Here is a 26751-nt window from a genome sequence, read left to right as displayed (position 1 = left end):
TTTGTTGCAACTAAATGAAAATGATGCAAAATTGTTGTATGCAACGAGTTTTTACAGTCCTAATGACTCGTTGTTGCCAGGATAGAACAAGCTAACTTTTGATCACGTGATTCCTTATCATATTTATTGGTTATTATGTTGTATAAGCTAAATATTAGATAATGGTTAGTTGGAGGTCATTTTGAAAGCAATTTATGACATCACACATGGAAAGCAGGTGATAAACGCTTTCAGACGCCGGATGTTCGATTTTAATTTTTTTGAAGACATAAGGTTATATAGTTTTCCAGTTAAGGTTATATAGATTTTTTTTACAGTTAATGCAATTCATTTCAACCAAGTGCTGTTATTCAGTTTGGAATTTAAAAAAATGACTATTTCTTATAAAAAATGTTCTTTTAGCGATCCTTTTTTTAAAAAATCCAGCATTATTAAGCATTTGCTTTAATTTAAGCTAAAAAAAGGTATAAAAGTACATTTATGATAAATACAGCTAAAATTATGCGAAAGATGAATTAGTGAAAACCTATGTAGCTTTAAGTTCTTTTGGATATTTAATGATTTCAATACCGTTAAATTATTTGTCGTGTTAATTTACGATTTACTTTTTACAAAAATGTTTCTTTATGATATAAATATTTTGCATCATATTATTACATAGATTTAATAATCCACGTAAGTTATTTTCATAAAGAAATTTTTAAACGTTCAATTATTAGTTTATTTATGCTTTCAAAAAGTAAAAATGCAGCAACACAAATCGAGATAAAAACAGCTCTTCTTGACTTTCTCAATTATTAGTTTTCTATTCTTCATTTAATTTCAATTAATTTCTCAATAGTTTCAACATTTTCAATAAACTCAGTAGTATCAAATTAGCTAAAAAATTACTTAATCTTTAGAGCAGCTTATTTAGATCAGCATTTACAATTATAATATTCGTGTAATGCTATAACTATAAATGGAAATCGAATTTTTGGGAAAGAAAATTTAAAAATATACAGTGTGCATATTCGATATGTGTAAGAAAGACTTTTTTATTGTACAATTAGAACTTGAGGTAGAAACCATGTTCCATTCATCTTGCTTAGAATGAAATTTTTACAGAGCATTTCAGTAGTTTTCACTTCTTTTTCAGGTATTAATATTCTTTTTCAGGATTAATAATTCTTTCATCAATATATTACGAATTTTTACGATACTAGTAATGACGTAAAAAGTTTCCTTTTTCTATTTCGGAACTTATTTGTAAATTGCAAATCACTTTTATCTTTTTTTCTTTCTTAAAAAAAGAAGAAGAAAAAGATAAACTACCCTATTAAATAGCGGAAAGATTTCATAATAAAAGATTTTAATATTCTTCCCACAATTTAAATCTTCTAATTAGTATAAGCGAACATAATTAACGGTATTAACTAAAAAAAATTCCTTTTAAAGAAGATGTAATCTTTTTGGCAAGTGCTGAATTATCAAAAATTGGCAGCTAATTCCTCTAAAAATAATTTAGCTATATTTAGAACTTAAGTGGCTTAGATTTCCCAAGAATCTGGTAACCATGGCATCGGATCAATTCGGCGAACAGTTTTAGGAAAGACGAAATTGTTTATTTTGCTTGTCATTGAAACCGAAACAAGCTTATTGAAAATGATCCAAAAATAGAAGATAAAATCATAGATGTATCAATCCTTCTGCCATTAACTGATAGCAGACTTAATTATATATATTCAATGACGTTCAGTGAATGGCGAAATATAAATCTATAGAAATCAGTCTGAACTATCTTAAAGGAAGATGATTACTTCTTTTAATCGTAAAATTATTAAATACAGCTTGTTGAAAAGCTTATTTAAAATTATCCAAAAATAGAAGGCGAAATCATCAATGCTTCTACTATTAATTGATAGCAATTTAATTAAATGTATTCAATGACATAGTATGTATTAAATATATTCAGTTAAATATATTCAATGGCATAGTATTCAATGATTTAATTAAATATATTCAATGACATACGATGGTTAAATCTAAAACTACAGAAAGTCTAAACTATCTTAGAAGATGTACATTTTTTTAAATTCTAATTATTAAATTATTAGATGAATAATAAATTATTTTTTCAATAAAAGAAATATTTTATTAATATTTTAATTTACTCTTTTTCACAGTTAAATTCATTAAATCGAATTAATGTCTCTTAATTTAAACTTGTGTAACTTCTCAACAGATAAGAAAGATTAAAAACTTAAATTTAGGTTCTTAACCTATTTTAGACCAAGCAAAGAAATTTTATAAAATCTGATATCATTTTTAGTGAAACATGCTTAATTTGCATTCATTAAGACACAAAAAAAAGTTTTGTGCACAAAAAATAATGTTTTATCTAAGAAATAAAATGGTACATGTATGTATCATTGACCAAATCAATGGACAAATCATTCAGTTGAACACTAGTTTTTAATGACACATGTTTTATTTTTATTTTACTTAACAGAACTTGCAACTTTAATTCATATTATTGATCTCAAACGGAATAATTATACGTTTTAAAAATAGTCGATTTTGCAAAATAACCGATTAAGTTAAAAAAAAAAAAACTAGCTTAATTTGAAAATTTTTCAAGAGAATTTGCTTATTCCAACTGAATCACTAATATTTTATGGATGTCTTCAGAACCCTTGAAAATAATAGAAAAATAAAATTAACAAAAAATATACGTCACAGTGTTAATAATTTTTCCTTATTGAAATGGTGCAGTTACGTTTCTTCGGCCAAAAAGTAGTTAAATAAGATCCTTTTTGAGGTGTAGGTAAAAAACTTATCATTAAAATTCATCATAAAAGGTAGTAGGATTCGTAGTTGAAAAAAAAAGAGTGTGATTTAATAAGTTTTTTAAGAGTGTGGCATGGATAAAAAACAAAAACGAAATCTATAAGGTTTTTGTAAATAAGAAATTCGAGAAATAATTAAGTTCAACAAAACATAAATTTATGAAAACTAATGCTACATCACTAAGTTAGTCTTTCTTACCTCTCATCATCTTAATAAAAGGGTTAATAGCAAAAAATATTAAGTTAATTTTTTAAAAAGCATAAGATATACTAAGCATAGTTATTAAATAAAAGTTGAATAATTAAATATAATTTAATCACACCACTCAGTTTTATTAGGCATTTGTAAAGATTTTTATGATACCCTTATACATAATCGTTTTACGAGATACAATGAAAGATTAACATTTTTGATTAGCAATATAATTACCCAAAAAATAAAGAACAATAAAATATATTATAAAAATATATTCTTTTCAGGTGTGATAAATATATTCAAGCTAAATGTAGCATCCTTGAGACAAAATTTAATCTTTACTGAATAGTTGTGAGTCTACTTAAGAAGACTAAAGAGCTACTCATAAGTCATATTTGTGGATGACTATTTAGTTAATCTAACTCACAATTGTGTTGCAAACAGTGGAAAACCATGAAAAATTTAATTAAGATAAATGGCAATAATAATAATTGAAGCAAGTTTATAAAAAAAGAATTAAATTTACAAAATAAAATTCCTCAAGGGCATTATAATGCAGCGAAAACAGTTAAATAGACAATAATAAAAAATTTATTAAAATAATAATTTTTTTAATTCGAATATCAAAAAACAAGCTTGAATTAATATTAGCAACCTTTAACTAAAATAATTTACTATATCAGTCAGTTCACATTCAAACGTAAGTTACTTGTTAACATTCGTACAATATAAAAAATTACGATGTAAATTACCGGTACTTAGGGTGCATCATCCGTAAAGTCCATTTTTACCACAAAATATTATACCATAAATTTTACAATAATATTAATTTAATTAGGGTGATTAGGGGATTTTACGGTAATTATTACTGTAAAAATTACGGTACATCAGACTTTTCGTGTCGTAACAGGTTCCGGTAAAAATTATTTTAAATTATTAAAATAACTCTTACAGTAATAAAAATAATTTACAGTTTTAAAAATAATTTTTACAGTAGTTAAATTAAAAATTATTTACTGTAAAAAGTACCGGCATCCTAAATCCAATACTTTTTACCGTGATTTGATCCAGAAGTTTTTACAGTGCACTGTTAAAAGTTTTCATTCCAAAATTATGGTAAAATAACTGGCAGCTGTCTGTCCATCCGATTAACCGTAAAGTTTACGGTAAAGGAATTTTTTTTTCCTTTATGATATTGAAACCATTTACAAAAAGTATGGTTACAAAACCCTGAATACAAAATTATAGGGTTTTTTAACCATTTACAACTAGCACTTTTGAAAAACGCAAATTTTTTTTTTATTATTTAACTAGACATAGGAGTTCGGCTTTTCGCAAAGTAATGGTCATTGGAGAGTGCCGGACACTGGAAATTCTTCATGTGTTGAAGGGAATGGAGGAAATATTGTGGTGTCAACACTAGAACTCGAACTCCAGTTATGCCAGTCATGAGATCGACAGATAAGCCCGCTTGGCTATGCTATGTACGCAGTTGCAAAGAACTAAGTAGCTTCATTAGGTGGTTCTAGTGAGCGCTTTAGAATTTTGGTTGTTTAACCGTATTAGGTGAAAGCAATTAATAAACAGTTTTTCTTAAACTTAGCAATTTGATTTTCATTTCATTAATGGTTATTTGACTGTTTTGATTAAACATGGTAAAATAACCATTCAATAAATTGTTATTTAACCATTTTTTCCGAGAAATTTCTAGCAATGTGTGTGTAAGTGACTAAAAATAGCTTCTAACTTTTTGAGAAACTATGATAATATTCTTGAAGCTCTTATCCAATGGAAGAAAGCTGTTCGAAGCGTGAAAAAAAAATCAAGACTTAAATATACAAAATAACGCTCAAAAGAAATTAAATAAGATTCCACGAGAAACAAATTGGATGAAAAAAATTTAAATATTCTGAAACAGAGGGAAAATAAAATGTAATTGAATTTAATCCTATAAAACGAAAAATGTAACAAGAATTTTTGACGAATCTTAGTTTTATAGAGACAAACAGTAAATAAAATAAAACAAAAATGACGTGAAGGGATTTCTTGCATAAGCGTATAAAGAGAAAGGATAAAAAAATATTTTCGATGCGTTGCAAAATCTCGTAGGCAACATTCTCACTGTCACGTTTATAATCTTATATAAGCTTCTTATGAAGTTTTACACTAATAATTTGTTTATTTAAAAAAAATGAGGCTTATTTCATAATTCTAAGCTAAGTATAAAAAATATTAATTGTCAATAACAACAGGCGTACTTACAAAAAAAACGAAATGACTAACTTTTAATTTCTATGAAAAACTAAATAAAGGGAAACTAAATTAATAAAAGAAATCACGGTCATTCTCCTAGAAAGACATTTTTAATATCTAATTTGTTAAAATAAAAAGTTCATTTTAGCATCAAAAATCTTTTTTCTTAGATTGTTATATCTATAAAATAAAGAAATAACTATAATAAATCCCAGTAAATTATTATTAGAAATTAAAAAGAATGTCAAAAGAGATGACTTGCATCGTCACAGATATTTCTTTTAAGATTATTAAAAATATGTTTCATTGAAATTGCAATAAAAAATCTTTTAGTTAATAATTAAGCTTCAGTAATATGCCTAATACGTTATTTTTTTACAACGAAGTTTTAAATATCTATCATATGTTTAACAAACTAATTGTTAATAATTTTTTCTAGTAGTGCTTTATAACATTTCTACTTTAAAAACTTTAAATTACTGTCATGAGGGGTAGCTTTAGTCTCTTAAAGCAGTGTTTCCCAAACTTTGACTTTTGCGTACCCTTTTTAAATTTTTCATAACGCTGTGTACCACCAATAAAAAAATTTATGTATTTTCCACTATAAAAAATTGCACGAAAGTTAAAAATCGCAACTGGCTGTTGACACCACTAACTATTAGCAGTTAACTCTGCAAAAAATAACCAATAGAAAAATACGTTATCTTAAATTTTCATGGCTAGCTTTGTTTTTAAATAAAAATTTTTGAAATTTTCGTTTGTTGCAAGATATTTCGTATGAGAACGCGTACCCCTGGGGGTACGCGTACCACACTTTGGGAAACACTGTCTTAAAGAGTAACTTTGGCGATATTGGCGTAATTTTGATCCTCTGCAGAGGATCAAAATTGTGATGGCATGTCTTCGGATCATCCTCAGGGATGTTTCCCAGACCGTCTCCAAGAGCCCATTGAGCAGCTCTACTGCGACGTAAATGAACTAAAACAGCAACATAAGAGTAACTTTGGCCCTAAAATCGGAAAAAGTTTCCATGAGCTGTATTTACAAATAAGTGCATCGCAATTCTCGGTTGTGAGAACGGGAGTTTGAATCCAGTCGGCCGAAGACTCAACGTGTAGTAAATGGTGACTGGTGCACGTTAAATCTGTCGAGTCACGAAGTCCTTCATGTTCTCATAGCAAATTATACCTCTAGGGGTACTGAATTGGAGATTGGTCGTCCTCTGGTTCAGATCAAAATTACGACCAGTGGATGAATAAATGGGTGTTTGAATGGGTCAGCACTATAAACGGCTGTTGCAGAAGTCGAATTATTGGACGCAGATGGCGCCACTGGAAAACAAAAAGAATCGCTCCTCCTCTGCCTTAATGGAGGATGATAACAACAATAACAGTGCATCTCAACACCAAAAATGATGGCTCTTTACACCTAAGAGGTGTTTACAAGGTATTTCACTAAACCAATAATCATAGATAACCAAAATTGCTGTTTTACACTGCGTGGTGTAGTATTTTTGTAATTCCGTAGTAATGCCAAAATTTATAATATAAGAATATAATTAATCTTTATTTTGATGGAACGAACTTCGAAAAACATGTTTTGCTTAATATGATAGCATAAAGCCACCGGTAAAGGTGGCAAATAATAAATAAAATTTGAATTGTTTTTGCTCAATAAATTGCACCGGTTATATCTCTCAGTTTTGAGTAAGATTTCGTAGCGTTTATTCACACCGATTTATTGGTTTTCTACCTTTTACCCATTACGAAGAACAGGTATTCAGCTAGTTGAATTTTTAAATGAAAGACAATTAGACGCTTTGAAATGTTGGATACAAAAATTCCATATTTCCTTAATCACAAAATGTTAAATTTGAACGAAATCGGTTGAATAGCTTATGAAGAATGAAAATTCAAAAATGAAAAATAAATATTTCACAGGGAAGTAAAATCATAAAAATATTTTTACCTTTTACTACAAAATTATTACTTAAGTATTCAGTTTCAGATATAGTTCGTTTGAAAAATTATTTTAGCTACAAGCATCTGTAATTAAAGATTCATTTCTTTTTTAAATTTCTTCAAGTTCTACGATATTGAAAGTCGTTTTTTAATTTGGACTTTCTTTTTAGTCTAAAAGTTAGTTTCCAATTTTGCTTTTATATTCCAATCTGGTGAAATGAGATTCTTAGTGACAATTTTTTTATTTAGTCATACAAAGATTGCAAATTTTGACACTCAATTGATTTAGAAAGTAAATTGATTTCAATTTGAAGGGTTAATTGATTTCATGTTTAACTAACTGAATGACAGTTCTTCCTACGAAGAAATTTTTTTTAAAAAGGAAATAATCATTTTATCGGTATCGCAACATCACCAAATCATGTATTAAACTGACTGAGATTCCTTGATTAAGATGAATGGATTAAGATAAAATAATTTCCTTTCTTATTATTATTTGTCACTCTTCCCATGACTTAAGGTTATTAGATTAAACTTGTCCTTCTCGTTCTCACCTGACATAATAAATAAAAAATAATTGAAAATTATAAAGAGATAAGGAATGGAAAGTAATAAACATAAAACTAGCAATAAACTCTTCGTTTAATTAAACAGAGCTGAAAGCTAGCACACATCACTGATATTTTCTTTTTATTTATGAAAAAACACAAAAACAGAATCATCGACTGTTCATCCTATAATGCAAAACCAATGAGAAAAAAATCATTTTTCAATCATATCTCCTTAAATCAGCGTTTCCCAAACTTATGACTTCTGTCTATGACCTTTCTAAAATTTTCGTAACGCTGTGTACCACTAATAAAAAAAAGAATGTATTTTTCACTTAAAAAATTGCACAAAAGTTAAAAATCACAACTAGCTGTTGACACCACTAATTATTAACTGTTAACTCTGCAGAAAATAGCCAATAGAAAAATACGTTATCGTAAATTTTCATGGCTAGCTTCACTTTAGAGAAAAAAAAATTTGAAATTATCGTTTGTTGCAAGATATTTCGCATAAGAACGCGTTCCCCCGCTAAACTGTTCCCGTACCCCTGGGAGTACGCGTACCACACTTTGGGAAACACTGCCTTAAATGAACTATCATTTTTAAACGAGTTTTAAGATGGGGGGGGGGGCAAAGGTCCTCAATCCACTTCCATTCAAATTTCAGGACCCCAACACAAGCTCTTCCTTTTATTAACCCTTAACTCTTCTTTTCTCTTTATTATTATCGATAAAATCTCGATATAGATTTTATATATAGATAGACACTTTACTCGATGATTTAAACAATTTTCTAGTGGTTCTAAATAAAGTAAAAAATGGAAAGTTTACTTTTAGTTTCAATTCTTAGTATAGTTTTTATCCCTCCTATTTAAAAAAACAGCCCTTCAAAATGTTTTAACCTGTCAAACTAGAAAAAGTCATAAGTGTTACGATTAAAAATCAATACAAGATATAAGTTAAAAAAAACTACGCACAATAACTTGTCAGACAGTGCAATCAAATCATAACAGTATTTGAAATCTTAAAAAAAAAATTATTTGTTCTTTTAAAGATGTTATTGAATTACTTGTTAAGGCTTTTCCATTCATACAATATATTCCGAATAACGATTCCTTTCCAAACAAGCATATTCTAAAGATTGCTGGCAAACAGCCAAAACACCACACATAGGAAAGCGTAGTAAAAGTCAATTGATTTGGAGTTCTAAAAGAAACATTTCTATTAGTTGACATTTTTATGATCGCCATCGGAAAAGATGTGAAAGGATATGTTACAATTGATTTCTTTCTTACAAAACTCGTTAGTTAGATTAACTTGTTAGTCAGATAAAAAAAAAATACTGCCTATCAAAATACAACGAGCTTAAAACTAAGTTATTAGTTCCTAAATATATATATATATATATATATAGTATGAATCGGTTAATATGTTGCATCTAAATTAGTTTTCAGCATTAATTGCTTGAATTTTTGTAATACTAAATATTTTTCAGAACATGCAAGAAAATCATTCCATACTAAAAACAATTTTTAATAATTATTTATTATTTGTTTTAATTATTTTATACGAATTAATAATCTATATAGTTTTGAATGGTAAAGTATACAAATGTTTACATCATTTTAAAGAATGTGATATTATACGACAAAATACAAAATTTGAACGAAATAGGTCAAATAGTTCCTGAGAAATCAAATTTTTAATATATGACTTTTTTACACGATTGTTTTAGAGGTGGAAAAAAACAGAAAATTTAAGAGGGTTGATACGGACTTAAATGATCAACCTGTATATAAAAAATAAAAAAAAATTGAATCCATTTTTATTGTTATTTAAACGCATGCATAATTTTAAAAAAAAAAATTTTAAAAATCAGTCAGCTTATTGTAACAAAATTTCTAATTTTTTATCATGCGTTCTAATACAGGGAAGGCGAACCAATGGCACGGGTGCCATTTATGGCACGAGACACAATATTTTGGGCACGCCACCGGTCACAATTGTTATTACACTATGCAGCATATGTAACAATTAAATTAAAATTCACAAAAAACAAACAAAATAATAAACAATTAATAACCATAAAAAACAAGCTAACAATAAAAAACTAGCAAAAAAAAAATAACAGTCCTGCTTAAACTAACGTCTTACAGCCTAATATAAGTTATTTGTCATCGAATCTGCAACAACAGAAGTTACACTGATGTTACTTTAAGTTGTTTTAAGACATGGCAAAATGTATTTTTTTTCAATGTAAATAAAGAGTTTTGAGTTGATAGTGTTTAGTATTACTATTTTCCCAATATTCACGAAGTCAAAATTATTTGAAGGCACGTCTATGACCTCATTAAACAATTTTTTAGAAAAAATGGCACGTTAGTGTATAAAGGTTCGCCACCCCTGTTCTAATATCAGTGTAATAAGGAATTTAAGTTGTATCTTTAAACAAATTTTATGCAATTTATAAAATATAGCGGTCATCAATGCATTGGAAATGTGAAATAATAACATTGAGCAAAAGAAATAACTTTTTAAAAATAATTTACACAACGTAATGACTTTCCAGAAGGGATTTTTAAGTAGGATGCTAGTTTGCGCAGTATATCTACGGCGCTTTCTGATATCTCAGAGATATATTTGTTTCAGGTGTGTAAAAAAACGTCTTAGTTGTACTTTGAAGGTAAATTATCTCAGGATCTATAACTATCAGGATCTATAACAGGATCTATAAATGAAGTTAGATCTTTCGGCTAATTGGAGCTAATCTTCGGCTAAATCTCAATGTCTGTGCCGAGCCACACATTGAGGAAACACATTGAGCCACACATTGTGGAAGGAGACGAAGGGTAGTGCAAAGTGTCAAAAAGTCCTGGAGTCCCCTTATTTTCTGGAGTGGATTCTAAAATACAAGGCTAAGGCGTTGATTATTAATAGTCGTAAGCTGAGAATTGGGTCGGCTGTGCAAAGCCAGTTATAAAATAAAATAAAATATTTTATAGTGATCTGTTGCTACTCAGATAGAAAAGTTTCAAGTTAGAGTTGATAGAGTTTAAGATTTATGTAAATTATGAGTATCTTGTCCGGCCGAAAGGATATGAAGGTTCTCATTACCTATGCTGCAGCATATAGCTGCGAAGCTGTGTCCTCATCAATCACTGCTCCAAAGAGTAAATATAGCTCGAAAATAAATATGAAAACACGAAATGTGATTAGCTATATCGAGCTTTATGACATGGTTTAAAAAGTTCTTCTATGAGCAGCAAGCTCACCCGACTCGAGTCATCGCACAAAACGAATTCACGGTATATGTATGTATCTTCCAGAGCGGAAAGTAATTTTTCTTTATTTATATTTTCGCGGCATAAATTTTAATATATTTGACTTGAAAAAAAGAGCAAGTTTTTAAACAAACCAACATTTTTTCCACTTTAATGCAAAATATTTCCAAAACTTGACGAATTTTATAATGGCTGTACACAGTTTTAGACGTTGCATAACATATGATTTCAACACTGCAAAAACTGTGATGTTTTACTTCTCGAAATTTCATGCTAAATAACTCAAACATTTTTTTTTCTTCCTTTTTTACTACAAAAATTTTACCTTATAAATATATTGGACAAACAATGCATTTCTTGAAGATATTAAGACACAGAAATTGAAACTCGCAATTGTCTTTTGAAAACAATCATTCAAAACTGCAAACTCATTTTCAAAAGTAGAAACAAGTTGATCCACCATAAGAGAATTTCAATTTCAAAAATTATAAAACAAGAACTATTTCAGAAAACTGTATAAGTAGTGATATACTGTAAAATGTGTTTGTGTGTGGAATAGATTACTAAACACAGCTCCTATCTAAGCTCTAATGTATAACCAAATTTCTCATTTGAATTCTACATCAGACGTATAATAAAAAAATTGTCGCAGAATTTCAAGTACCACTTTCAATAAAAATTCTAGGTATGATGGGAGAAAAAAAAAACAAAAATCTTAGTTCATCAAAAAGTTTATCCATTGATTTTAGTTTAAATTTAAGAATGGAAAACAAAACAAATGTAGACGGCTGAGAAATTGAAAAATTTAAATTACTTCTTATGTAAAACAACTCTTCTGAAAGGACACGCATCACTAACAAAAATTTTTTTTTCAGAATAATTGGAAAACGAAACTGTTCAAATTTATGCAAAAAGTTTTGAAAATGTCACAACTAATATACGTTCAGGTTTCAGTTTTTGAACGCAAATTTAAGAAATGTTTAGGGAAAGAATGTAGTATTGAGAAAAAAACAAGACATTTTTTTTAAAGTTTTTTTTTTTTTTATCTCGTATAAGTGTTAAGCGAACTGAAATGATTATAAACATCAAGAGGTGGAAGCCAACGAAAGGCTAAACGGAATTATGTACTTTTATCATTTTTTTCTGAAAGTACATGAGAAAAAGAAATTATTTCTAAGCAACATATTAACCCTTTAAAGCAGAATTTAAACATATGTTTCATACTTTTTTTTAAATTATTTTGTACTAATTTAGGTCAAAATAAGGGGGAAATATTATATTTAGCATTTTAATAATTTACGGTTATGAAATACAGCCGGAAACACCTTTTCGCATTAAGGGTAAACTGTTCAAAACACAATTTGTTTTTTATTTGCACTTATTTGTAGTTATTCAGATCTAAGAGAAGCAGTTATTTATCATTGAAATTTATTTAATTTACAAAATCAATTATTGATGAATTTTTAAATATGAATAAAAAAAAAAAACAAGAACACCTTAGTAGTTTTTGGTATAATGATCGGATTTATTCGTGCTAGCAATAAGATAAATGGGTAAAGATCAAACAATTTGCACATTCGATGTCTCATGACTTGAAGTTTAGCTAATGAATTAAAATTGCAAATAACACTTTTAAGCTTTAAAATTAATTTACTATATGTTTTCAGTAAATCTAGACAGAAATAAATATTTTAACAATGTCTGCGTAATACCTTTTTAATACGTCATAGCAGCTCTAGTGAGACGTAAATAAAGTACCTACCAACCCATTATGCCATAGCTAAATAATTATATCACAGCCTTTATTGTCTCTAATTTCATTGTAGTTAAAACAACTGTAAATTGAAAATAATTGAAAATAATTTTAATTCATCTAGTTGTGAAAATTGTGCTACACGTAATATAACAGTATAGCTCTTCAGCTTATCTAATATATAGTTTTAAATTATTTTTTAAATAAAAATCAAACATTTTAATGCTTTCCAAGAATTTTTCCGCTCTTTTACTTCCACTTTGTTACCATAAATATTGTATTAAAGCATTTCTGTTGATTTGGCAAGAATGTCTTCCATGATAAGATAAATAAAGATAAGATTAAATGATAAGATTAGGTAAAGTAACCATTTTAAAAATTTTCATTATATTCTAAGAAAATAAAACTCTGATGTGATAAGGATGTTTTATTCACTTTTCCCTCTGTTTTTAAGCATAATTGTTTCAAATTTATTGTTTTAATGTTCATTTGATTTTTTTGCCCAAATCTAATAATGGTTTTCAGTTTTATTTAAATGTTTCTTCTTTATAATACCTGCCCACGTAAATTGGCTTGCAGTTTTTTTTCTCCCTCTGTTACTCTTTCATTCTGTTACCATGTTTATGGTAGCTTTATTTATTGACATTTAATTTAGAATTTCATGAAATAATAAATTTATTAACAAAAGATGTTGGTAGGTATCAATGTTTGTCTGACAAAAATCCAGCAGTTTGCAATGTAAGAACATTTAAAATTTAGCTATACCGTCAGCTTTTATTAGAATCTTCATACATTTATTATAATAAATTCATGTTACCCATATGATTATTTTCAAAGCCAAAAATTTTATGAACGATTAACAAAATAAATCTCAAGGTAATAATAAGATATGCAAAGATTTAATATTCCAGTTTCCTGTTTAATTTTAAAATTTTGTAGTCATAAACTTTTTTTAAAGAAAAAAATCATTATATTTTAATTGTAATAAATATGTTACATTATTAAAATCATATAAATAAATAGAGAATGCATCTTTATCTAAATGTCAATTTTTTGTCAACTGAAAATATTGATGCAATGTTTATATAAGATGAGAATGCGAGCAAAATTTTTTTTTAAAAATTCCTAAAGGAAGAGAGGATCAATGAAACAAAGAAACGAACCAAAGATTTGTGTTCATAATGCATATGCCAAAAAATATGTTATAAATATAAGACTTCTTTTATAAATATAACACGTATTATATTTAATTTGAATTTTTAACTATAATTTTTAATTTAAAACTTACAAATAATCATGTCCTGAGAACTATGGTGGAAGCAAAAAATTAAAAACAGAATACAATAAATTCATAAAAGTAAACTAGATTAAAAAGCTAAAGAAATAAAACAAATATTTGCACTTATAACATAAGATAAATTTGTTATAAAATTAAAATCAACATAAAATATATTTGTACATAAAAATAATTTCTTATTTATAAGGAGGGCAAATTTATCGACTGGAAATATTGATGGGTAAGAAAAAAAAAGAAGAAAAAAACAAATTTGTAAAGAAAAACTAGATCAATAACACAAAAAAAAATAAACATTTTGATTTTTTTAATATGTAGGTTACAAAATGATTTATATAAAGTAAATCACATTTTTAAATAAAACATTAAATATATTTTTTTAATTAAAAAGATATGTTAATATATAATGAAAGTTATAACTTTCAATTGAAAACCAACAAGTTTTTTGTCGACTGAAAATATAGTTGAATTGCTGATTAAGAGAAGCATAAAATCAAAAAATTACAAATTCCTCAGAAAAACAAGTTTAATAAAAAAAGTGAAACACAACAAATATGCTATGTTTACAGAATCATCTTAAAAAATATAACATATATCTTCTGTATTTCAATATAATTTCCAATTTAAAAGTGGGGGCCAACACTTACTGAAATGCTAAATAAGAAAAGAATGAAAGCAAAAAAAAAAAAAAAAAAANAAAAAAAAAAAAAAAAAAAAAAAAAAAAAAAAAAAAAAAAAAAAAAAAAAAAATCTCTAAAAGAAAAAAAAATGACAATGAAATAAATGTATGATTTATGATACATATATGCATGTTGTGTGATAATGTTATATTGATAAAATCATCCTAATGAATTAAATATATATCTTTACCACACAAATTTTGTTTTATATTTAAGATAAAAATATTTTGTCAAATAAAATATTGCTAGAATGCTAGATTAAAAAAAAAGAATAAAAGCAAAAACAAAAAAAATTCTTAAACGCAAACAATTGTATTTATATTTCATGTATATATGTTATGTGATTATATTAATAAAATCACCCTCACGAATGCAACATAAATATTTACATAATTTGTTTTTCTATTTAAGAGTAATAATTTTTTGTCGACAAAAACTATTGCTGGAAAGCTTCTTAAGATAAGAACAAGAGAAAAAAGACCTAAAAGCAAACGATATCAATAAAACAATTGTATTTTTATTATTATGCATGTTATAAGACTACGTTACATTAATAATATCTGCCGAATAAATTTAACTTGAATCTTTACAAAAATCTCTTTTCTTTTATTCACTTAAAAGTAACAATTTTTTGTCCTCTATAAATCTAGCTGGAATACTCCATAAGATAAGAATAAAAACTAAAATTAAAAAAAAAAAATTCAACGTACATAACGAGGTAACGTGATTACATAAAACAAACATTTTACCTGCGGAAGAAAAAAACATCTAACTTTACATCCGGGTAAATCTAGCAAAAATCCAATGATGTTCACTCATTCTGCTGCCCTACTGACATTGCTCTCACTTTTCGTTCTCCCCCTACTTTCGTTTGTTTTATCCCCCCCCCCATCCCATCTTCCACGTGCCACTGTAGTAAACTAAACGTGTGTGGATGTCGGACGTAAACGCGAAACGCCGTAACGTAAAAATCAATGCGCATGCGTCCGTTTCTCTGTTATCGATCTCCTTTTCACTTCAATCGCCGACATTCTATCCCAAGAAATAAATAAGAAAAAAAGAACAACATTCAATAGATCAATCAATATACTGAACTATATATATATGAGTTAAAACAAAATAAAATTACTTTCTAAGGGGAGCGAATGTAACAAAAATCAATTATTTTTTGGTTATAATAGTAAAAAGAATAAAGGCTTCCGTAAACATCAGAAAGTAGGTCAAGTTCAGGGTTTCCTCGCAAAGTATTTTTAGTTTTGTCACCCAGAAGTAGAATGAAAAGATATTGATTAATGCTTAACTATTAAGGAGAATAAGACACGTCGTATGTTATATTTTGACTCAAATTTAAATAAGCAAAAAAAAAAAAAAAATAAATAAATAAATAAATAAATAAAAAAATAGATTTATTTTATCTCCTTTTTTTAGTTCTAGGCAGAAAAATTAAGAAAGAAAAATGTGCTAGAATTTTTTTTTCTTAGTTATTTTTTTATTATTTGAAAATAAGTTTTTATGAATTTAATAGTAAAATCGAAAATGATCTATGAGTGAAGAACAATAGGGAACAGCGGATAATCAAAATCATATTTAAAAATGTTGTTTGTAAGACTCAGGAACCTCATGTTTGCCCAGGCTCTCAAATTCAACATTTTATTTATGTTGAAAACTTTATGATCAGATCATTTGAAGTTCCAAAGAAAGTATATAAAAGCCCACGCTAATAAACCTTGTTTCAGTGGTGGGCATAAAATCTAAAATATACCTTGATGAGGTAAATTTATTCTTGGTCTGAGAACGCTTTCTACTCTCGATTCATCTTCGATTTCAGAAGTTTTTTATAGCCTCCTTTTTGTAAAGACAGATTCAATCTGGATACAAAAGAGTTGTTTATTATAAGCTTAATGCGAACCTTATATAACGTTGTATCAAGCTTCATGGTTTATGCGAACCTCGTTATAATATTGTATCAAGCTTCATGATTTATGCGAACCTCATTATAACATTGTATCAAGCTTCATAGTTTATGCGAACCTCATATAACATTGTATCAAGCTTCATGGTTTATGCGTACCTCATTATAACATTGTATCAAGCTTCAAGGTTTGTGCGAACCTTATATAACATTGTTTTAAGCTTCATGGTTTATGCGAACCTCATTATAACATTGTATCAAGCTTCATGGCTTATGCGAACCTTATATAACATTATATCAAGCTTTATGGTTTATACGAACCTCATTATAACCTTGTATCAAGTTTCATGGTTTATGCGTACCTCATTATAACATTGTATAAAGCTTCATGGTTTATGCGAACCTCATTATAACATTGTATCAAGTTTCATGGTTTATGCGAACCTCATTATAACATTGTATCAAGTTTCATGGTTTATACCAACCTCATATAACATTGTATCAAGCTTCATGGTTTATGCGAACCTCATATAACATTGTATCAAGCTTCATGGTTTATGCGAACCTCATTATAACATTGTTTCAAGTTTGCATGGTTTATTTGCTAATCATTTTATAATCAATCTTACATTCTGCTATCTGGGCATACAATGTTTAAAAAAAATCCAATAAATATTTTTTAATTATCCAAAAATATATAATGTAGAGAAACGTGTTCAGACATGTGTAAGTTTTTTAAACGTTTTCTAGAAAAGAGAAAACAAACTCAACAATGACTATCATAAATTTCTTTGAATTGCCATATGGAGAGTAGAATAACGATAAAAATAACCTTTACTCAGCATCATTTAAAAATAAGTGATGTCTTAACCTTGACAATGAAAATACACAGGATCTAAAACACGATTACCTTCAAGGGTAACAAAATCGTTTTTACAGCAAATCATTCAGCCTTCTTAAATATAATAGTATGTATGATCTTGTCGTGGGATAATGAGCGTTGGATATTAACTATTCTATTTTTACTCCAACTGTCAGTGGAGAAATTTTATTACAATTACTTAGCAACCGTTAAAAGTAACCGTTACTTCTATTTCTCAAATATTGGAGAAGTAGTGTTGTTTTAAAAAATTTATTTTATTTTTATAACCGTCGTTGAACAGCCGACCCAATTTTATGGGTTTACGACTACTAATGTTTAGCTCCGTGGCCTTGTAATTTTGAACCCAATCCAGAAGACGAGGGAACTCCTGGATCGAGTATTGGGAGAAATTTTCCTTCGTGGAGGACTTTTTGATGGAGCTAACCCTCATTTGCGTTACATGGAGAGGAAGACCACGAGAACCGATGCGAATTTCGTATCGACTGGGATTTGAACCCGGTTTGCCGCATTGGAAGGCGAAAGTTCTATACCCTGAGCCACCGCGGCTCTTGTTTTAAAAATTAGTCGGAATTGTTCTTGTAAATCGTAAATGTTTAAATCCTGTTTCTATGCTTAAATATAAAATAGAGATTTCGAATCTATGCACACCAAAAAAATTTGTTTTATTTATTATTATTATTAAGAAAACTGTCAGCTGTTGAATTTGCATAAAACCGTTTATTTCTCAGAAAAATACTGTTATTTAAAAACAAACGCTTGTTTTTTAAGCAGAGATGCATTATTATTTTAACAAACAAACTCTGATATTTAAAAAAAACTATAAAATAACTACGTCAGAAGTGCGGTCCGTGCGAGTCGAGAGCAGAAATTGTATGACCAGCAAACTCCAGGATTCGAACCCGAGTCACCTGATTTGGTGACGAGCACTCTGTGCCTCAGAGCCACGGCAGCTCTAGCTTTTGGTTATGAAGGAAAAATCTTTATATGTCTTTATCTCAATAGTCTTACTTATCGAAATCATATTTAAGTGAAATAAAGATTAAAACTATAGTGGCAAACCCTTATAAAAATGTCTGGCACTTTAAATTGACTAAAAATATCCAAAAGCTGATAATAATCAAGTAGAGTAACAATTAAACAATAAAGTAGAAACACAATTTTATTTATGATATTCAATATTGTAAAATAATTAATAGAAAGTAAGAACAAGTAAAGAAATAATCGTAAGATGATTTGAAAAAAGATTAAGTTACTTTACGGTAAACAAAACTGGATGGCAAAAACTAGAATTTGAACTGGCGGTTTTAATTCGATTATGATTAGAGTGAAAAAACAGAGAAAAAATCTTTAGAAAAAAAAAACGGTTCTTTTTTTTGCAGCGTGCAGGTAACGATTAAAAACAGAAGAAATCTGTTTTTATCTTAAATCAGTTTTTTCTGTAATTTTTTTCGTAAAATTTACAATTACTTTTTACAGTGTGGGTGGTAATTGTTTTGCAGTGAGTACTCGTAATTTGAGGTAAGGAGTTTACCCGTCACCTCTTTTTATTCTCAAAAGTTTACTTACAATAGAGCCAATCGTTTAAATAATTATTCTTTAATCCATTTTTAATTTTAAAAGAAATCTCTGTATTAAAAAAAGTTACTGGCTCCACAACTATTTTAAATATTTTCTGACAAGATCACTACTTTTTCTCAGACTATTTGATGAAACAATATGAAACTTTTCCCATTTTTAAAAAAATGTTTAAAAAACATTTTAAAATGGAAATGCTATTAATGAGGTCATTAGTTTTTGAGATATTTTATGTCAAATTTTACTTTTTCTCTTCGTCACGTAGTTAAGTTTGGCAAAAATTGTTAACAAGTGAACAGTCATATTTTTCACTAATGATTAATTAGTCATGTGCTCTTATGTCTGTAAATGAGCAAGATTGTGCTACCACAATTTTTTTTTTAATCCGAAACAGTTTTTGAGTTATTAAGTTTTAAAATGTTTGTGTATTTTACCCAAAAGATTAACAAAAATTTCCTTTTTCCCTCTCATTTGGAGAAAAAAAAATCGTGTAAAATTACCGTACTGAATAGTATTGACATATCTGGTAGAAAAAAAAACGTAATTCTGATAAATAAAACTCAAATATACAGTATTTAAACCATACATTTGGCAATTTTTCTGTTTCTATGGTAACGGTTTACCGGCAATTCTTTTTCTTTTCGTGCAACACTTTAATGTCCAGTGACAAAATATTTAGAAATAACTTACCTCCTGCAATGACTTGATGTAATAAAAAAGAAGTAGTGAAGTTTCCGTTGAAACTATGATTAAAATATATATTAAACAATGAAACTGAAAAAGCTATAATATCTTAACATTAAAAAAATTCTCCTAAAATTACAGTACTATATGACATTTCTTATTGAAAACAACTATAATTCTGGTATTAAAAACCAAAACATACAGTATTTAAACCATTCATAATTTTTCTGTTCATAAGGTAATGGTTTACTGGAATTTTTTTTTCCGTACAGAGCCTTTATGTCCAGGGACAAAATATTTAAAAATAATTTTCCCCCTAAGATGACTAGACATCATAGTAAGATGTAATGAAGTTTCCGTTGAAACTATGATCGAAATATGAAAAATTACCATACTCAAAAATAACCATACTGATAGAAAAAAATAACCATACTGAAAAGTAACTTTAATCGAATAAATGGTTTTTATGCCATGCTCTAGGCTATCACGGTAAAATTACCCTTTTTTACCACATGTTTAAAATTTTATCACGAATTGTAAAACCATATTTTATTGTTCATTTTACCAAATTCATTATCAAAGCGTTTTGGTAAATACTACCATATTCAGGCAATTTTGACCATACTTTTTTTCAGAATATTTTCTATTTAATTTAAATTGAAGAATTACTAACCATTTTACATTTTATGAAATGGTCAAAAAATGTATTATAATTTCAAAGTTTTATTATCTGTTCCAAAAATTTTAAAAGGAGAAAAAAAAGAAAAAGATTCAGAAGCAATTTTCTTGACTGATATTTACATAAGGAATTATGTACTTAGCAAACAATTGCGTGCAAAATGCAGTCGCGCTTTTGAATTAAGTTATGGAAACAGCTGGCAGTTACAACCGGAAATATAAAACATTGTCCGACGCATAAACTCATTTCTAAAAATCTTCTTCATTGAAATTAATTGGAGAAATTTTCTTTTGATGTAGACCATTATTAAACCTAACGAATACAAATGCGTTCTTTGCAATGTTTCTTGGGATTACTATTCTCAAAATAAAAGATAAAGAGCATTTAACAATTTAATCAACAAGCTGAGCCAGTTTGATAGTAAACAGAATTTGATAAAATTTTCAGTTTTATTTTTATTTGTTAGGAAAGCTGTTAAAGATAGCATGAAAATCGATGATTAAAACTTAAGTTGAAAAAAGAGAGAGAGAGAAAGTGAAAAAGAAGAAAAAAAAACACATTTCAAAAAAACATTTGACTGAGCAGCATTAAAGCTAATAAATTTATACATTTATACCTATATTGTAATATATTATAAGTAATACACATACTAATATGTACATAATAATAATAATAAAATGAATTTGAATTATAAATTAGCGGGTATATCAGTATGTTTTCGTTCCATATTTATTTAGATAAATTTTGAGTGATTAAAAATTATTATTACATAACGGAATCAAAATTACTATGTAATCTCACAATTTTTTCGCACTAGAACGAAGTTAAAAATGATAGTTGTTTAACCAAAAACAGTCATACCAAACAGCCAGAGGCGTAGCTAGTGTTAGGTTAGACGCCGAGGAAAAACTCAAATTTCGGAGAGCTAACAATATAATGTTTGAATTAGCTCTTGGACACAAAATTTTTATCAATTGTATGTTCCATACATTTTTTCATTAATTTTTGTCAAAATAAGAGAAAAATTTATGATAAATTTATGAATGTAAATGAAAATTATTTTTTTTCAAGCTACATTTTTTTAGATTTCATATTTTAATCCAAATACAGTCAATTCGCTATAACTCGAATTACGATAACTCGAATATTACTATAACTCGATTTTTTTATGAGGTCCCGACCCTTTTATCTTCAATTTCACGTTAATTATTCTCGATTACTCGAATTTTACTCCCTTTAACTCGATTTTTTTTGGATCTTTTAAAGCAAGAAAAAAAACCTAGGAGCTGATATTTCTCCCCTTCCTTTGCAACACACACACTATGTCTTTTGCACTCTTCATGGAGAAGCTAAAGCTGTCACTCTTGAAGTATCTGAACAGTGGTTAAATGAAACGTTACCAAATTTACTTCAAGCATACAATTAAAATGATGTTTTCAATATTGATGAAATGAGTTTATTTTTTAAATGTCTTTTAAATAAGACTATGATGTTTAAGGATGGAAACTGCTCAGGGGGTCAAATGAGCAAGAAACGTTTGACTGTCCTAGTTGAAGGAAATGCGTCTGGGACAGAGAAATTGCCCTTACTTGTTATCGGAAAATACCGAAATCCCCAATGTTTCAAGAATGTAAAAACGTATCCTTTGGATTACAAGTCTAACAAAAAGTTTTGGGTGACATCAGTTTTATTTGAAGACTATGTAAGAAAATTGGGTCGGAAATTCTTCGCTAAAAAAAGAAAAGTGATGGATAAATGCACTCTTTATGGATAAATGCACAGAGCGTAGTGATCTACCTAATTTGAAAGCAGTAAACTTGCAGTTTCTCCCGCCAAACACAACAGCAAAGTTGCAGCCGATGGACCAGGGTATCATAAAGTGCTTAAACAGTCTTATCGTAAATGGCTTGTCAGAAAAATGAACTTAAATATTGTCAGCATTTAGAAGATTTGTAATTAATAAGCATTAATTAAATAATCCGACAATATTTTGAAAGTCCAAAACCTAAACTAACGGTAAGTCGAACTTCCGATATGTCGAAGTTTTTCGTCAGTCCTATCAGATTCGAGTTATCGCGAATTCACTGTATATTTCAGATTATCTAACAGATTTTTTAGTAACCATTAGACTGTTTCTAATCGTTAAAAATACCAAGATATATTTTTGCTTGTAATTAGAGCGTTAGAAAAATAAATAAATAAAAGAGACACAGGTGTCCCATTTGCGTAAAAGAGTAAAAAGGTGCCTTTTAAATCATTTTAAGTTTTGGATAATGTAAACTCTCAAATCAGTCTCACTTGCATTGTTTTTTATTATTAATTTTGCTTTGAATAAGATTTTGGAACTTTGCACAATGATAAACTTCATAAATTTTCATTCGAATCTGTTTAAAATGTAAAAGTTTATGTTGCTAATGTAGTACTTTCTAATAACACTTAGACGTTTTTGAGTGCGTTTATTGTTTTTTATTGAATGATAAGCTTTTTATCTAAAGACATTTTTTATTTAACTTACCACCAATTCGATAAAAATAACTAAAGAAAAAAAAAGCCCCTACATTCAAAACCAAATACAGTATTAACAAAAATCTTGTATAACTTTTAGGTAAAACGAATAAAAATTTGAAGAAGTTATGGGGCCCAAAATTAACAAATGACACTGTGTATATTTAAAAGAGAAAAGCACTTCTCCTGGAATTTGTTTTTCCTTTTGCGAACTGGACTAAATACCCCCCCCCCCAACTAGCTACGCCACTGCAAACCGCTTTTCAAAAGAAATAAGTAATAGTTAAGTTCATTCTTTCAAGACATTCCCATTATTTTATTTTTCAATCTCAATTACAAAAAGAAGGGATTTAACCATCCAAAAGAATCGCAAAATATGACTTTAAAAGAATATAAAAGTAGTTGTTTATCATTCTACGCTAACTAATACAAAAAACCACAACATGTCCGGCCACGGTAAAGAGAACCCCAAGCCTTTTCATACGAACGTGCATTGCAAAAACATACCATTTTGGAATTGTTGCTTTATTATTCCGTGGAAGAAAGAAAAACAGTTTTTGTCTTGATAATTGATTTCTGTTAGATATAAATGGGTTTGTCCTTGAAATGATATACAGCTTAATGCCCTTATTTTTAAAGCTTAATGCCCTTATTTTTAAAGAGATGAGAAATCCAGTTCAATTTAGCAGTTAAACTTTTATCTTAGGTCAATTTATCTTTCTCCTGCCTTTACTGGGGGAAATATCTGGGGTATTTAAAGTTCAGATAATAAACTGAGAGAATAATGAGATAAGACTTAGAATAGCAAGAAAAACGTTTGTTGTTGCCAAAAAATAAAATAATTTCTGGGTTTTCACCAGGGTTAGCAAGTTTTTAAAGTGAGACAACTTTTGAAAGTTTTAACCATGGATAAAACCATCATATCAAAACCCTTTGACAAATTTAAGATGAAAAATCAGATAATAAAAATTTTGCAACCATATAAATTTATCAACCGTACATTTAAAAGAATTTACTGCGATTAAACATTCACCTTAATGTAATTGACATTTTATGATATAAAACTTATATCTGCCTTTGCATTACAATTTACTCATGCATGACAAGATCCAAGATTTGTGACTGTTTAAGCCAGTATTTTTTTATGCTTGTCATGTCAAAAACTGTTTTATGAAGTCAAAAAGTAAATACTGTTTTTTATACATAAAAGTTATATGAATATTAAATAAAGTTAATCGCAAAACTTTTATGATAATTGAATGGCAATACTTATACTTTCTTAACAACTCAGAATACTTTTTTGAAATAGTATAATCAAAATTTAAAAAAGAAAGTTCTGTAAATTTATCCGTCTGTCTTTAGAGGGTTTTTTTTTCTTGTGGCAACACAAAAATTTAAAAATTATTTGTAAAATAACCAGAATACAGTAAATATATGAGAAAAGTGACAAATTGAGTAGCTAAAGTGGTGTTGACTTTAATATGAAGGAAATGGTTAAAGATTTAATTTTACATTAATTTTACAACTTGAAACTTGTAAAATTAATGTTCACTGATAGGAAAGAACATAATAAAATAGAGAAAAAAAACTACATTGTAGAAACTACTTTCATTTTCGAATTTGAGTACATACAAAAATATGAGGCTCAAACAATTAAAATAGAAAACACTATTTTAAAAATTTTACCGTTGCCTTCGGTCCGGCAAAATGTTTATAGATGCTCGTATTTTAACACAAAAATATACTATTTTTTAAAAGAAAATTTTTATCAGGAACTTAAGCCTACACTGAAAAAAAAAGTATTTTGAAAACTAACAGAATATGGTAAAATGTATTATGCTTTTGGCTCTATGGGGCACCAAAAAACTCGGTAAGTTTTACCGTAGCACTTTTTTAATGACTTTTGAACAATAATGTGTGATAAAATTTGGTAATTTTAATATGATACCATAAAATTGATTTATTCGGTTAAAATAACTTTTCAGTTTTGTATTTTTTACTAAATGAGTGGTAATATAATCCTGAAAACCATAGTTTCGGGTAAACCGTTACCATATGAACTGAAAAATCACCAAATGAATGCTGTAATATTCCGCATATTTTGGTTACATTATGCAGTGTTCTCACTAAGAGTTTTTAGAAGGACGGCCCAACTTGCCTACCCTTTGATGCGCACTTTTTCTAAAAATAAGCCACCTCCCTTTAAAAACACGGCCCTTTTATTCATATTCCATTTTTAAAAAATTAATTCACTATTTGAATAATAATTACACGATGGTAAAATTATCTGTGTTTATAGGCTTAATTCTGATAACAATTACAAATATTTTTGTTAGTATCATTCTCAACCGGTTAAATTTTTATAAGTTTCTCTTTTTTTTTTTGGGGGGGGGTATATTAATGAATATTTTAAATGATTTTAAAATTATTTTTTAAATAAATACCTTTTTTTAAAAAAAAATGCACCTTTAATGTTTATTATCTCATAATTTTCTGCTTAAATTGAAGAGAAAAGCTTTCAACTTGTTTAGCATTTAATCATTATTTTAGTTTACTTCTTTTGAAAAAATTTATGCACAGTAATTATTTTTTATAAGTTACGAATTTTTCTTTTATTTTAAAAATGAGCACTACTTTTTAAAGTACACACATTAAATGGTATAAGAAGATAATTTAAAAATTGTTGAGGATTAAATTCAGTTATTACCTTTGATAAACTTTTACGGTGTTAAGTAAGTGCCTTTTGAATTTCAAGGTGCCTTTTTCTGAGGAAGCACCCTGCCCTTTTTTATTCCTAGGGTGAACTTTGCATTATTATGCAACTATGTTTTATTATTATGATTTTATTACGAAGAATTGCGTTTTTTTATACCAGAAATGTTATTATCATGCAGTCTGGTAGTTTTCTCAGCATTATTTTCTCCATGTAAAAAGCCAAAAAACGATATATGAACATAATTTTATTATAAAAATGTTGGTGAGAATAATTCAATGATCCGAAAAAACGTTTCTCTCAAAATAATAATATACAACGAAGCTTAAGAGGAGAAAATCCATTTCTTGTTTTGAAATACATTGATTTATACTACTTTAGAAATAATATACTGAAGCAATGACTCCAAATTTATTGTAATGACCTACATAAGAAGATAGTATTCAAACTTCATGTAACTTACGTCACCAAATAAAACATTTCGTAGATTTCAGTATGTTTTGCAATATATTGCATCTTTATAAGGTGTATGCAAATAAGTAATGCCATATTATTTTTGTTTTAGGTCAAATGCGTGAAAAAGATTCTATTTTCATTTCTATTTTCCTCAATCAGAAGTATAAGATGTTACGAATTCAATTTTAAATGTTTCATTTTCAATAGATAGTTATTTAAGATGTTAACTAAATAACAATACATTCTTAACTATTATGTAAAATAAATATTTCGCAGGAATTCTTTAAATTATTTAAAAGGGTTTTTAAATTCTTATCTTCGTTTTACAAAGATACTCCTGTACATGCATACATATTTAATTTCATTATTACTTTGTTTTTCAAATTTAATTAGTTCTAAGAGTTAAAAACAAGTCCTTTTGAATTTGAAATTCTCTAATAATTGTTCTAGAATATATCTTCAATCTAAAATACTACAAGGAGATACGTCTAGCATTCATGTAGTTTCAGTATCTAAATTTTTCTTCATTTCGAAAATTTGAATTTGAACT

At 27.8% G+C, this 26751-nt stretch overlaps 1 protein-coding gene across 2 annotated transcripts in view; it reads right to left on the bottom strand.

The window, feature by feature from the left end:
- Positions 1-26751, bottom strand: part of LOC107437715 (solute carrier organic anion transporter family member 74D) — a 258380-nt gene that overhangs the window by 217746 nt on the left and 13883 nt on the right. The window contains exon 1 of one of the 2 annotated variants that reach the window (XM_071184716.1): positions 15544-15711. The exons of the other annotated variant lie outside the window; for it this stretch is intronic. The gene's annotated coding sequence lies outside the window, so the exon portion shown is untranslated. Of the gene's footprint in view, positions 1-15543; positions 15712-26751 lie in introns of those variants that run through there. 2 annotated transcript variants of the gene reach the window in all.

The sequence above is a fragment of the Parasteatoda tepidariorum genome, chromosome 8 (genome assembly GCF_043381705.1).
Source record: "Parasteatoda tepidariorum isolate YZ-2023 chromosome 8, CAS_Ptep_4.0, whole genome shotgun sequence".
NCBI classification, from domain to species: Eukaryota; Metazoa; Arthropoda; class Arachnida; order Araneae; family Theridiidae; genus Parasteatoda; species Parasteatoda tepidariorum.
Note: the sequence above shows the minus strand (reverse complement) of the source record. Positions and strands in the feature narration are given on the sequence as shown.